This window comes from Dermochelys coriacea, chromosome 3 (genome assembly GCF_009764565.3).
Source record: "Dermochelys coriacea isolate rDerCor1 chromosome 3, rDerCor1.pri.v4, whole genome shotgun sequence".
In the NCBI taxonomy this organism is placed as follows: Eukaryota; Metazoa; Chordata; order Testudines; family Dermochelyidae; genus Dermochelys; species Dermochelys coriacea.
Genome location: NC_050070.1, coordinates 93,684,895 through 93,699,124, shown reverse-complemented (window position 1 = coordinate 93,699,124; position 14,230 = coordinate 93,684,895). Strand labels below are relative to the sequence as shown.

Genomic DNA, 14,230 nt, shown 5'->3' with positions numbered 1-14,230 from the left:
TCTTGATTTTAGCAAGGCTTTTGGCACAGTCCCACATACCATTCTCATAAGCAAATTTGGGAAAAGTGGTCTAGGGAAATTACTATAAGGCAAGTGCACAACTGGTTGAAAACATATGCTCAAAGAGTAGTTATCAATGCTTTGCTGTCAAACTGGGAGGAAGTATTTAATGGAGTCCTTCAGGAGTCTCTCCTGGGTCTGGTACTATTCACCATTTGTATTAATGACTTGGATAATGGAATGAAGAGTATGCTTTGCAGATGACACCAAGCTGGAGGGGTTGCAATCACTTTGGAAGACAGAATTCAAAATGACCGTGACAAATTAGAAAATTGGTCTGAAATCAACAAAATGAAATTCAATACAAACAAGTGCAAAGCACTACACTTAGGAAATCAAAATGCAGAACTACAACAAAGGAACAGTAGTACTGCTAAAAAAAATGGGGATTATAGTGGATCACAAATTGAATAGGAGCCAACTATGTGCAGTTGCAAAAAAGGCTAATATCGTTCTGGGGTGCATTGACAGGCATGTTGCATGCAAGCTGTGGGAGGTAACTGACTGGCTCTACTCAGCACTGCTGAGACCTCAGCTGTTCTGGGCTCCACATTTTCAGAAAGATGTGGAGAAATTGGAGAGAGTCCAGAAGAAAGCAACAGAGATGATAAAAGGTTTAGGAAATCTGTGAGGAAAGGGGGGAAAAATGATATGTTTCAACTTGAGAAAAGAAAGCTGGGGGGGCAGATCTGATAGTATTCAAATACGTTAAGAGCTATTATAAAGAGGACAATGATCAATTGTTCTCAGTGTTCACTGAACAGAGAACAAGGAGTAATCAACTTAATCTGCAGCTAGGGAGATTTAGGTTAGATATTCACTAGAGTAGAGTGTGTGCGGGGAAAAGGATAGTTAAGCACTAGAATAGGCTTTCAAGGGAGGTTGTGGAATCCTGTTACTGGAAGTTTTAAAGGACAGTTCAGACAAACACCTGTCAGGAATGGTCTAGGTGTACTTGACCTCAGCACAGGGAACCTTTTGAGGCCCTTCCATCCCTACATTCTATCTTTCTATAAATTCTACCAGCATCTATTGGCTTTAATGTTGAATAATTAGTCATTGTCATTAGAGCAGAAATTTTATTCTCATTGCATCATCAGTAAAACTGCTCATTGGATGAAAGGGAAAGCATAATCAAATAACTGTTTCCTTTGCAAAAGGATTTACATGTCACACATGCTGGAAAACTGCACATTTAGAACAAGATGGGAACTAAACATGCTATATAAAAAAAATCAATTTCTTGCTGTTTTCAATTTCCAGCATAATAGTTGAGGCAGCTGAATTTAAGGAGATTCCATCAAAGAAGATCCAGGCCATTTTCATCCTAGCTACAGGATACTCCACATACCAAGTTTCATCCAGAGTCATTCACAATAGTTATTTTTAGTTTGCTGGTTATGAGCTTACTTGGAGTTTCTGAATCGGGCTCAGCATAATAGGTAAGAGTGACATAACCTTATGACATCCAGAGCTACACACTGAGTCTTAGTAGTAAGCCAGAAATTGTGTGTATATTTGAGGCCTGATCCTGTGCCCACTGAAGTAAATGGCAAAGCTCCCACAGTCCTCAAAAGTGCAGGCTCTGGCTCTTGATGGGAAGGAGTGAGAAACTGGAGTCCTGATAAAAATTCCACTTTACACACAAATGTCCACATTAATGTTTTAGTTAATTCAAAGTGATAGGATCATTGATCACCGTGTGCATTTTCAGAAGGCACAATTAAAATCTTTATCATTTGACCTTTATAAGTAATTTATTTATCTTTACCCCAGTACTTTCATTTCTACTTATAGGGCATCAAGGTAGCCCTATATATTTGCAAATGCAAAAAGGGAAAGATTTGAAAGGCCATCACTGTATCTAGCTCTTTAAGCACATATAAATTCTCTAATCACTCATCCACCAAGATTCTTGAGATACCTGAGAGCCCTAAGAGTCGTGTGCTTTTTGTCGAAGACAAAATTAAAGCTTGCAAAAATCATTTTTTGAAAATGGCAATTTTCATATAGATGAGTTTAAATTAAAAGATGAACACAAAACCAACACTTCTCATATTACCACCACTTTATAACACCTATAGATTATATTTGCAAATATGTGCAAATACAATATGTGTTTAGACTTTATGGAATGCTTGTAGAATGCTGCATGTATTAATCTTACTTATAATATCTGTATCCCATGTTATAAGGTAACACTTAAGTGTTTGCTCTATATGTGTAAAATGTTTATTCTGAAGCTAAAACAAACAAAAATCTACCTAATACAAAATGCTGGATTCCTACAGAAGGTGTTGTTATCTCCTGCTCATCAGGGAGGACTATTGAATCCAAATGAGCCATCGTGGAACAAAAACTTTGATTGCTTCCCCCACCCACCCATGAAGAGGTTATGGGGGCAGAAGCATTAGTCCCATCAGCTTAGTCTCTAAGGAAGAGGGGATAAAAATCCCTGACCAAACCAGAAGGGATTGAGGTCTTTTATGCTGTCTTGACTCGGAGGGTCAAAGATCCTTAAATATAAATAAGAGATCCCCATGATGCTTGGCATGGGTCAGCCCCAAAACACATATAGAGCTGCTTATTACAGAAGCTTATATTATCTTTTTAAATGCAAGACAGTATCTCATTTGTGTGTGTATGTTTAGCTCCTTTAATCTTGTAAATAACTCTTTATTTGTTTTTCCTAATTAATAAACTGTCCCTTGGTTTATTACAAGAGTGGCTACAGGTGTTGTCTTTTGTCTGAGATACAACTGACCTGGAGTAAGTGACTGGTCCTTTGGCACTGACAGTCACCTGAATATTGTTATGATTTTTGGTGTAAGTGGATGGCAAGGTAGACTGGAATGTCCAAAGGGACCGTCTGTGACTCCATGGTAATACTTATCAACCCAGTTCACACTTGTTACTGGGTTGATGAAATCTAATTATAGAACTCACAACCAGTTTGGGGTTTGTGCCCTACTTCTTAACAGTCTGCCCTGAGGCTGGTATTCTCACTCATGAGCCATGCCAGACGGTACAACACTTATTTACACTACTAAATGGTGCAATGCAACCACACAAACATGGGTGAAGATCTGTTTCCCTGGATGAATAAATGATAAAATGAATATAAAGAGGCTGAAACAGCCTGTCATAAATATAAAGGGAAGGGTAATGACCTTTCTGTATACAGAACTATAAAATCCCTCCTGGTCAGGAGCAAAACCCTTTCCCTGTAAAGGGTTAAGAAGCTAAGATAACCTCACTGGCACCTGACCAAAATGACCAATGAGGAGACAAGATACTTTCAAAGCTGGAGGGGCGGGGAACAAAGGGTCTGTTTGTCTGTGTGATGCTTTTACTGGGAACAGATCAGGAATGTTTTCATAACTCCTTAAGTTAGTAAGTAATCTAGCTAGAAATGCGTTAGATTTCCTTTTGTTTAATGACTGGTAAAATAGCTGTGCTGAATGGAATGTATATTCCTGTTTTTGTGTCTTTTTGTAACTTAAGGTTTTGCCTAGAGGGATTCACTATGTTTTGAATCTGATTACCCTGTAAGGTATTTACCATCGTGATTTTACAGAAGTGATACTTTTATCTTTTCTTTAATTAAAATTCTTCTTTTAAGAACCTGATTGCTTTTTCATTGTTCTTAAGATCCAAGGGTTTGAGTCTGTGTTCACCTATGCAAATTGGTGAGGATTTTTATCAAGGCTTCCCCAGGAAAGGGGGTGTAGGGCTTAAGGGAATATTTCTGGGGGGAAGACGTCTCCAAGTGGGCTCTTTCCCTGTTCTTTGTTTAACACGCTTGGTGGTGACAGCATAGAGTTCAAGGACAAGGCAAAGTTTGTCCCTTGGGGAAATTTTTAACCTAAGCTGGTAAGAATAAGCTTAGGGGGTCTTTCATGCAGGTCCCCACATCTGTACCCTAGAGTTCAGAGTGGAGAAGGAACCTTGACACAGACTTTGTCTGATTTTATCATTAATAATCCTTGAAAATATCACTATCTAAGAAATGAAAACATTTGAAGAGACAGACAAAAGCTTACCCAGCACTATCAAGTGGCTGGGTATGAGAATTGTATTTAATTTCAGACCACAGGGAAGGTAATACTACTGGACTATAATTAAATATTTTACTCTATATCTCCATCCTCTGTCTATAATCATGTCTACACATACACACTGCTTGGATTGCCAGACAATTCACTTTGCTCAGTCGAAGCCATATGACCTAAAATGCCTAAGATCTCCCGCTTTATACAGGTCACTTTTTGGCAACAAATTTTCAACATGCTAACCATGGACTAAGGATGGTATCATGTTACCATGTGATCTAAAATAAAGATGCCTCAGCATGACATAGCTCTGATGTTGCATTTACTGCAAAAAGATCTGTAATTTGGACACTTAGATGCAATGTTTGAGATACATATTCTTCTTTTCCTGCTTCATTATAGGCTTGTTAGTCAGTTAGATACACACAAGTCATACATTATATTTTCTTCTATTTTACTACTCCTTCCCTTCTAGCCCAGTCATCCTACTGTCCCCATACCCTGGGGCACAAGGATATATGACCAGCAATTATGTGGAGTAAAATAGATCTTAAAAGTAAATGTGAAGGTCAAATTGCAACAACTGAGCAATGTGTTTTCTTACAAGAACATAAGATGGCTCCCAGTATTATTGCTGGAGCTCTATTTGCTTGCCAAAGTTATGTGAAAACTTGCAGGAGCAGGCTAAATGGGAGGAAATGAGAGGCTGATGATTCTCTGAGTGTGTGTTGGGGGACACACACAAACTTAGTGGAACTACAGGTTATAGGGTCATCTGTGGCTCTGTGTCTGCATTTCCCCCAGCAAGAGGGCTCCACCTAAATTGTGAGAGAACATGACAAATACAATATGGGGCAATCTTGTCTTTCTGCTTTTAACTCCCATCTTGGACCTAGACCAATAGGTGCATCTAAAAGATAGAACATGTCAGCAAGGTCTACATAGGGCACTTCATTCTAACATGCTGCGTTCTCTTTAAAAATCAGAACCCCTCCAGTTTTCTTTGCCATACCATCTAGACAAGTCCTAAGTAAGTATTAGAAATCCCTTTAGACATTATTAGGGGACAGGTTTTTTTTGTAGAATTCACAGAAGTAGCAGATTGTGAGGGAAAATTGAAGGAGGAGAGGGTAATTTATGGATTAGCTTGGGGAAATTATTCCAACCATAAGAAGTGACATGGGTGGAATTCCTGATGTGTGTGAAAGAAGTGGTCTAATATGTAGTCAAAGCTGGCATAATTAATGGAGTGGAGATGTTGATGGTTACTGCACTAGGATATACAAAATCACATAAGTAGATTCTGAGTTTGGAGGGCCTTAATGATAAGGATAAGAAGCTTGAACTTGATGCAGTGTAAAAAGGAGTGAGACAGTAGAGAGATTCCAAGCTGTCTTGATGCCCAGAGCCATACTTTAGCCGCAAGTAAGTCCTTTTTTTCCCTATGTGTATTTTCACTATCTATCTGTATCTGTGTGAAGTGTGCAATAGAGCTATAAATTTTTTCTTTGTTTTCCCATTTTTTTCTTAGCTTCAGGCAATTACATTTTTTATATCTTCTGTATTGGATTTTGTGAGAAATGGCTAATTACAGGCCAAGTCATCATGAGCAACAAAGTACTAGGTACTGATAGAAAACTGAGTTAGGCTAGCAAAACTATTTTTATGACTGTTAATATATAAAAATATTATAAGTGTCAAATGTTTTTTCTCAAAAAACACTCTGAAGCCATTCAAAATATCCATCTCAGATATTTTTATTTAACTCAAATCGTAGAGTACAAGATAATCATACTGCTGTTTAACAAAAAGAAAAGGAGTACTTGTGGCACCTTAGAGACTAACAAATTTATTAGAGCATAAGCTTTCGTGAGCTACAGCTCACTTCATCGGATGCATCGGATGAAGTGAGCTGTAGCTCACGAAAGCTTATGCTCTTATAAATTTGTTAGTCTCTAAGGTGCCACAAGTACTCCTTTTCTTTTTGCGAATACAGACTAACACGGCTGCTACTCTGAAACCTGTTTAACAAAGAAAGTCTGTTTTTTTCCTATGGTGCATTTTGTCTTCATTTGTGTGAGCTGTGTGGCTGTTTAAGTTTTCCTCTCACTTTATTAAAACTGCATATATAAATAATATAAAGAGAAAACAATATTTATTAATGTGTAAGCACCAGCTGCTATTGCTTATGAAGTGTATGTAAAATAAAAGATTTGATTGAGAATAAACAGTTTCACTGAAGAAATCAGAATTTATGGGGAAAGGCTTCAAGAATCAGAATGGACACGCTTAGAATATGTCTACACTGCTATTAAAAACCTGCAGCTGGCCCATGCCAGCTAACTCAGGCTGATGGGGCTCGGGCTGCAGGGCTGTTTAATTGCAGTGTAGACATCTCAGCTTGGACTGGAACCAAGGCTCTAGGACCCTGCAAGGTGGGAGGATCCCAGAGCTCAGACTGTAGCTTGAGCTGGAACATTTACAGCACAAATGAACCGCCCTGCAGCCCGAGCCCCCTGAACCCGAATTAATTGGCATGGGACAGCCACAGGTGTCTAAATACAGTGAATACATACCTAAGTCTGTCAGGGACCAGTGACCTTGATGACATTGCTTAGAGATGGTCAGATTTGTTGCTAGCAAACCACCACGTATGAGATGCTTCTTGTGATCAGATGCAAGGTTTATAGTGGAAAAAAATTGACCTAAGGACTGAAAAGTAATGAACTACTCTCACATTAATTTGAAACCATTGCATCTTAAAATAGAGTTTTATCAGCTTGCCCTGATGCAGTGAAGCATTTAAGCACATGGATAACTTTAAGCACAAAGTGTCCCAATGACTTCATTTGTTCAGTTAAACAAGGGTTTAGGTGGGCTGAATTGCATCCCTAATGTTAACCTCCACTGGGGTGGGGCGCTGATTCTCCACTGCATTACACTGGTTTACACTAGTTTTATACCAGAGTAACTCTACTGATTTTATGGAGTTATACTGGTGTAAATCCAGCATAATGTAGTAGAGAAACATGACTTGCAACCAGAGCTGCCACCATTAAAATTAGACTGTCATGTTCCTATGACTGCTTGTTGTTTTTTTTAAAATTTTTTTAACCAAGTTATGTTATTTGTGGTTAAGTAGGTCATCTTCATAACAGACTTTCCCTTTTCTTACACAAAATGTTGAGTTAGAAGAAGAATTTGAGCTCACCAAAAAGAAATTCCATCCTCAATTATGAGTAACATGCAAATTTTATCAAAATTATATTGTTCCACAACTGGTATTGTTAATAAAAATAACTCTTACTGCATCAATCATTGAACTTTAATTAGGGTTACATCATTTTTGTATATTACATTTTTGTAATATGCACACAAGACTGTTCCACACACACCAAACAGACAGACCATTGCCTCGTGTCCTCGCAGTTCACTATAATGCTTGCTGTATACTATTTGGTAAGACGGGAGAGAAGGGACAGACTAGACCAAATTTTGCCCTTGAGAAAATTTACAAAAAACTCAGTTTCCACATGGAAAAAATGAGATCATTTTTGCACAGCAGTAAACAAGACCTTGGATCAATGCACCAAATTGTTGTTGAATAAGTTAACAGCTTTAAAAAACCTGGTATTTTTAAGGTAAATGTATTAACACTGCAATAAATATATACTTTAAATATTAAAGATTTGAGGTATGTAGTTTCTTTTCAACACTAAAATTATCTTCCCTGTGTAACAACAGTGAACAAAGAAGGTTTCAAATATATCCCCTAAGCAGCCCAGTGACTCGAGATTTTAAAAACAAATCTCTCCCAGATGTTCACATATCAAAAGAAGCAAAACTGAATGCAAAAAAGGAAGTCCAGGTTGGAGCAGCAGGTGTTTGAAACAAAGCCCCTTGAGTCAAAAATGAAATGCAAGGAGATATAGCTCAGCTATCTGAGAGAACAGTTGAAAAGCAAACTTATCCACATGATATTTCAGTTTCTGAAGTACAGAAGTTATGAAGGTAAGTTTTATGTTTATAAACAACTCTATTGACTATCTCAGATGCCAGTTCTGTAGGCTTCCCCAGTGACAACTCATACTTCACAAGCAGGGCCAGGTCTTTTGATGTTTGAAAGAAATGTTAGGCACCATTCTTCTCTCACTTACTCTAATGTAACATGGTTGTGACTCCATCAAACTTCAGCAGCATTACCCCGATTCATACCATCAGTGGAACTGAAGGGAAAATCAGGCCCCATAGTGTTCTTACTTTTATCGCTGCACTCCAAACACTTAAATCCTGACTGAGATAAATTGTTCAATCTGAAAGCTACAGTGTGTGAAACAAAATTAGAAAAAAGATACTTTGAAGCATCAGAACTTGGAATGCCTTATTCTCAACTGTCTTGAGGCAAAGGTCTTCAGATAAAGCAAATGTTGTTTTATTGCCCTATTACAACAAAATAAAAAAGAATAACCAGAAATGATCAAGGGGAGTCTTAGCACCTGCTACCGACTGCTGTTTCTCATGGGATTGTGTATTTGCTGCAAACTTTTAAGCTTTACAGGAACACATTGAATAAAAAACCTGAGTTGACTATTCATTTTATGACCACAAAAATAGTTCCTCTTGCCTATCACTCTACAAATAACCATATTTTCTGAGACAATTGTTATAATAATGTAAGCCTTCTGCCAGTGACATTGGCAGCAATTAAGGGCTGTCCTTGCCTTCTACGGTTTTTCTAAAATTTAAATAACTCCACTTTGAGCTCCCACCCAGTAACATGGGAACATAAGTATCACTCGGAGTGTCACTGATAGGCAACTTATTCCCTACTTGCAAGCACAGTGACCAAAGGGTTTTTAAACAGGAAAACTTTACTGAGGAAAGGGAAATGACCAGGTAAACTTGTTCAAGCCTTACAACTAAACAATTTCTGCCACTATTATCTCAACGTACATGAGTCACAGTCCCAACCTATGAATACTTACTGGAACATTGTCACCTCCCCACTCACAGTTAGTTAGTCCCAAGGAGAATCTGGGTCTGAACTGCCTAGGCAAGCTCCGGGTTTCTGCTGCTTGATGACCTACTACAGCAACGTTCAGGTGTGATGCTGGGTCAGGGAGGCCTCACCAGAGCACTCAGGCAGATGGAGACTGGAGAGGATAACCCCCTTGGATCTGCTCCCTCTGTAGCTGAAATATCTGCTGTCCGTATACTCAGCCCTCAGTAATGAGGATCCCCATTCAGCTCTGTTAGGGGCCAGACTGACACTTCTCTCTGCTTGTGACTGATTAGTAACTCTCATCTAAATATACTACCAGTGGTCTGCAATTGCTTCTCTGCTCCACCTACACCCTGTAGTTCTCAGCTAGGGGCCAGATCAGTTGCTCCAGCATCTTCTCAGGATGAAGCTACTATCTTCAGCTCATCTCTTTTAAGAAGGGAACCATGATATAAGGGAACCTCCACTGACTCCATTCTAACTAGAGAAATACTCCGTACAGCAAACCAAAAGCATACATTTTTTTGTTTCTTCTTTTGACTTTCTTCAGGACCTCCAACTTAACCTCAGCAAACCCCAGTCATAGCCAGGATGAACTTGAACCCAATCATTTTCTAGGCCTTGCCCAGTTGGTTTTCACCAGGGTGATTTCCAAAATATTGGCCCCAAGTTTGAAATTTAGTCAAATTATACCCCAGTGTCCTCAAACTATTAGCAGTTCATATGTAAATAAGGTACTGCCTCACTCAGTTGATTCCTCTTGCTCCACAGCAGATGCCAGCGGAAAGCTAACTCAGTCACCTCCCTTCTTTTGTAGGCTCTGGGCCACAAGGCGTACAATCAAATGTATCTAGATCCATTAAGAAAAAATAGAATAAGTAGAACATAAGCACCTCCTTTATTTCTATAGTAAAGAACAAGTGAATAATCCTAAAGGAGATTTCTGAATCATTATTAGAGGTTAATATTTATAGGGTCTGAAGCCACTCTGTGGATATAAAACTAGCTTTAAAATGATACTTTTACTGACACTAGAGCATTTTCATGTGAATATAAACTAGGCAAACATAAGGCTGTTTCTAGCATGTAGCCAAAAAGACTGCTAATAGTGAGGTACATAACATATATATGGTATGGTTGCTTGGCCTTACCTATATTAGGTTGTCTTAGCAAAAGTGTTCATATTGTTCCACCCATTTGTTAAGCTCCACCAGTTATAATAACAATAGGAGTGTAAATGTAGATAAAACTGCAGATGGCTATCACAATATTTTGGGTATGTTATAGGTCCCCTTCTGGGCCAATCCACAAAATATATCAGTTTTTTACAGTTCAGGCACTATGGGGCTCACTAGGTCAAGCTATAGCAGCTCATGCCTTTAGAGCGGGAGGTCTTTGGTTCAGTCCCCAATGTGGTAGCAAAAATGAACATAGGAACGGCCATACTGGTTCAGACCAAATGTCCACCTCGCCCTGTATCCTGTCTTCTGACAGTGGCCAGTGCCAGGTGCCCCAGAGGGAATGAACAGAACAGGTAACCATCAACTGATCCATCCCCAGTCGCTCATTCCCAGCTTCTGACAAACAGCAGCCAGGAACACCATCCTTGCTCATCCAGGCTAATAGCCATTGATGGTAATAATTACATCTGTACTTAACCACTGTGTCCTCCTCTGAGCAGGAGTAGATGACAGTGTTTTAAAACCGAAAGCATCCTGGATACTTGACTCCACTAGCACTCTCATTGTTGCTATCACAGAAGGGGATACTGAGGCACAGAGAAACTAAGGCCCAGATTGTAAAGGTATTTAAGACATTACCGCACTCAGCATTGCAACACCTGACTGATTCAAGAGTCCGAGTCTCATGTTTAAAAGGAATTTAGGCACTTAGGAGCTAATATCTCATTCACAGTAAAGGGGATTTAGGCTCCTAAGTGTCTACATCACTTTTAAAAATGAGACTCAGGCCCTGAATCAGTTAGGTATTGTAACACTGAGTGCTGCAACACTTAAATATTTTTAAAAATCTGTGCCTAAGGGACTTTTCCTGAGTCACCCAAGGCATCTATAGTGGACCAACAGTTGAACTTGGGTTTCCTATAGATCACCCTACTGAGTCATGCCCAGGGTACAATCTGGACTGATGAATAGCTGTGTCTCCTCAGTTCTCCACCCTGAGGTACCTTTTACATTGCTTTACTGGTGAACAGTCTCTCCTGGCCAGTTAACACACAGCCTTCAGCGTGTAACTTGTTCCCAGATACATTGTATTGAGTGTTACTAGCTAGCCAACCATGAATTACACTGCAGAAGAACATCAGCAGATTTTCTAGTCCCAGACTTTCCTCCGGAAATGTGTGTCTTGTATTGCCCAGCATTTTGCTGAACAATGCAAGCTCAAATAAAGTCCATCATTTCATCAGTGGAAAATAGAATGCACAAACTTTGTTATCCCAAATGGGGTTTCCCCACACATTTTAATCCAAACACACTGGTTAAATAAAACAGTAAAACAAGTTTATTAATTAAAGAAAGAAAAGAAAGATTTTAAGTGACTACAAGTGATGAGACATAAAGGTTAGGATTTGGTACAAAAGAAATAAAAGATAAAATACAAGCTAATTGGATAGGATAAGTGAACTTAAAACCAAAAAGGTTTTGTCTCACCATATGTTTCCAGAAATCTACTGACTGGAAAACTGTGCAGCCAGGACCACCTCTCCCCTCTTCAGTGGTGTGTTCTTTGTCTTTTGAGCATGGTAGCTGCCATGAGTAGAAAAGGGTGGGGGAGAGAGAGAGAAGTGATTTGGAAGCCTGAACATTACTGGAACAACACTGAACTCCACAAAATCTGAGTTATGCATTAGCTTCCTTATATTATGCATGGGTAGAGATAGGTGCCTGACGATGAGACCCACCATAGCCACCACACTAGGCAAGATACAACCTAAACTAGCCAATTTGACTTGATGAGGAAAAGATGGGGCCCGAAGCCCTGACCTCTCACAGATTTAGGCACCTGAGTGCAGGCTTCAGGGTCCATTCCCCCTCCTTCAATAACTAATTATTTATCCAAAGTGGAACAGCTTCAGCAGGAGAGATTGATGGATCCCTTGAACAGTCTTGCTGCCAATTTATTTCGATCACTGTTCCCTCTACCCATGTAAATAGCCTATGACAGAAAGCTAGCTCTGCCAGACTCACATATAGTGAGAAGGGATCTATCAACTGAAATCTTATGAGGTTCAACAAGGACAAGTGCAGAGTTCTACACTTAGGATGGAAGAATTTCATTCACTGCTCCAGGCTGGGGACTGACTGGCTAAGTGGCAGTTCTGCAGAAAAAGACCTAGGGAATACAGTGGATGAGAAGCTGGATATGAGTCAACAATGTGCCCTTGTTGCCAAGAAGGCTAACAGCATATTGGGCTGCATTAGTAGGAGCATTGCCAACAGATCAAGGGATGTGATTATTCCTTTTATTTGGCACTGATGAGACCACATCTGGAGTATTGTGTCCGGTTTTGAGTCCTGCACTACAGAAAGGATGTGGACAAATTGGAGAGAGTCCAGTGGAGGGCAACAAAAATGATTAGGGGACTGGGGCACATGACTTTACAAGGAGAGGCTGAGGGAACTGGACTGCTCAGGCAGTCCCCAGGGCCAGCCACACCAGCCGCTGCTCGGGTGGTCCTGAGGCCAGCTGCTTGGGCAGCCCTGGAGTCAGCTACAGTGGCTGCTGCAGAAGTCACAGAGGCTCTGGGTGACAGACACAGAGCCCTAATTATTATACCCACCAGATACAATGCTTTCTCCAAATTTGTTACTGGGGAAACCAATGGGATGTAGGTTTTACCATCATAAATGACCTAAACTGTATTATTACTGAGAAATGTGTATATTCAGAATTAGTGTTTTGATACATTCTCTTTTGGTCACAGATGATACAGACAACCTGTATGGTTAGACTCATCTGGGCAGGGACCGAGGGACTTGTGTGTAATTAGGAAACAGTGTCTCCCACCTAGTGGTTAGTGCCCAAGGTAGCAGTTCCACCTAATGGGTGCAGTTTAGAGGCAGTGTAAGGGAACCCTGGCCCACCCTACTCCATCAGGTTCTGACCCTGGGAAGTTGGTTCAGCTTCACTTACCCTGCAGTGCCTTGCAACAGCCTCACGTCAGCTTCCCTGGGTCACTTCCTACTTACCTCTGCATCCCATCCCTGTGGGCTTCCTGCTCTGAACAGGGTCCTGGAAGCTGCAGCTTGTCTGTTTCCCAACTTGGTGTGGTCTTAAGGTCTTGCTCAGCCTGGAGCTCTCAGAGCATGTCCTGCTCCCTGCTGTGCCAACCCCTAACTGAGCTGTCTGGCTGTTTTTTAAACCCTGTCTCCAGCCAGAGCATGCTTGGCACTGGTGGAAGGGCCTGGCCTCCTGAGGTCAGAGTTGCTTTTTAACTCCTTCCTGTCCAGTGTCAGGCTTTGTACAAACCCATTACAGGGTGTTACTTTAATTCAGATAATACTGGTAGTTATGGCTTGATATCATTCCATTCAGGGATAGAATAAAAGCCTATAATATATCTGTCTATTCTTCATATTACACTTATCCCAAGAAATTAATTCCACTTGTAATTCTCAATTTGCATGGAGGAGACTAGTTTCAATGCAGCGCAATACAGTTTCAATACATATTGTAAACCGCATCTTGACTGTGATATGCTTCCCCTCCTTGGGCTTCTGCAGAGATTGTATCAAACCATGAAAGTAGAGTTTTTACTAATGTCAGCCAAAGGGATTATTTTGAATCTGCTGTTATTAATGGAATGAGTTTATAAATATACAGTTTTTTGTTGCCCATGAAGTGGGTAATCTGATTTAGTAACAGGATAAATTTGTACAAATTTGTAAATTGAATGAGCACTACATGGAGAGATTCCCTTATGTTGATTTTGGTTTTCTAAAATTCTACTGTGTGCTGTGGTAACATGCACATTTGTTTTAAACATTTAGTCATTTCCTTGGAAGAAAATATTGAGACTTTGCACCTGAATTCTGCTATTTAATATTTACACTTAATTACTATCTGAATCTCTTGCAATGCTTCTTGCTTATATTTT

General features: G+C 39.9%; 1 long non-coding RNA gene across 2 annotated transcripts; it reads right to left on the bottom strand.

Annotated features, from left to right (window-relative positions):
- Positions 1–7,185: 7,185 nt before the first annotated feature.
- LOC119853448 lies at positions 7,186–13,467 on the bottom strand. Of its 2 annotated transcripts, none has more exons than XR_005292071.2 (3): positions 13,267–13,467; positions 11,784–11,879; positions 7,186–9,964 (listed from the first exon to the last, which is right to left on the bottom strand). It is a non-coding gene; the product is annotated as an uncharacterized LOC119853448 (long non-coding RNA). The 2 variants fall into 2 exon arrangements; XR_005292072.2 differs by having other exon boundaries at positions 13,323–13,467.
- Between the last annotated feature and the right edge of the window lie 763 nt (positions 13,468–14,230).